Below are 1,373 nucleotides of genomic sequence, written 5' to 3'. Positions count from 1 at the left end.
TACATCATTAGATTGTTTATATGAAATCTTTCTACTTTTTTGATGTAGGTATTTATTACTTCCCTCTTATAAACTTCCCTCTTGGCATTGCTTTTTCTGTATCTCATGGGTTTTGATATGTCATGTTTCAATTTTCATTTGTGTCAAGATATTTTTTAATTTCCACCTTTTCTTCCTTGACCCAGTGGTCATTCACGAGCATGTTGTTTAATTTCTATGTATTTGTACAGTTTCTGAAGTTCTTCTTGTTATTGATATCTGGTTTTATTTTTTTGTGGTCTGAGAAGTTACTTGATATGATTTTTATTTTTTTACATTTGTTGAGACTTGTTTTGTGTCCTACCGTGGTCTGTCTTGGAGAATGTCCTATGTGCTGATGAGAAGAATATGTATTCTGTAGCTGTTGGATGAAATGTTCTGTAAATGTCTTTTAGATCCAGTTGTTTTAAAGTACAGTTTAAATCCAGTGATTCTTTGTTAATTTTCTGTCTTAGTTTTCTCTCTAACGCTGAGAGTGGGGTTTAAAGGCTCCAACTATTATCATATTAGGTTCTATCTCTTGCTTTAGATCTAATATTTGTTTTATATATCTGAGTGCTGCAGTTTGGGTGCATATACGCTTAGAATTATTATATCCTCTTGTTGAATTGATCCCTTTGTCATTATACAATGACCTTCTTTGTCTCTTTTTATTTTTACTTTTTTTGATATAAAATCTGTTTTATATGATATAGCTACTTCTCACTTTTGGTTTACATTTACGCAGAATATTTTTTTTCCGTCCTTTTACTTTCCATATTTATAGGCGAGATGATTTTCTTGTAGGCAGGATATAGTTAGGTCATTTTTTAAAATCTACTCAGCTATTCTATATTTTTTAAGTGAAAAGTTCAATCTGTTTGCATTCAAGGTTTTTATTGATATTTGAGAGTTTAATCCTGTCATTTTAGTAATTTCTGGTTGTTTTGCATATCCTTTGTTCCTTTTTTCTCTCTGATTGTTTAACATTGTGGTTTGTTGGTTTTCTTTAATGTTAACATTTGAGTCCTTTCTCTTCCTTACCAGTGGGTTTTATACTTTTGTGTGTTTTCATGATGGTAGATAATTATCCCTTCACTTCCAGGTATAGAACACCCTTAAGCATTTCTTGTAGCGCTGGTCTAGTGGTGATGGATTTCCTCAGCTTTTGCTTGTTTAGGAAAGACTTTATTTATCCTTCACTTATAAAGGATAACTTTACTGGGTATAGTATCCTTGGCTGCCAGATTTTTCTTTCAGCCCTTTGAATATATTATCCCATTCTCTCCTGGCCTGTAAGGTTTCTGCTCAGAAATCCACTGTTAGTCTGATGGAGGTTTCCTTATAAATGACTA

The sequence above is a fragment of the Propithecus coquereli genome, unplaced genomic scaffold, assembly GCF_000956105.1.
Source record: "Propithecus coquereli isolate 6110/MARCELLA unplaced genomic scaffold, Pcoq_1.0 Scaffold45, whole genome shotgun sequence".
Taxonomy (NCBI): Eukaryota; Metazoa; Chordata; class Mammalia; order Primates; family Indriidae; genus Propithecus; species Propithecus coquereli.
The sequence above is the reverse complement of the archived record's forward strand: the minus strand, read 5'-3'. Positions refer to the sequence as shown.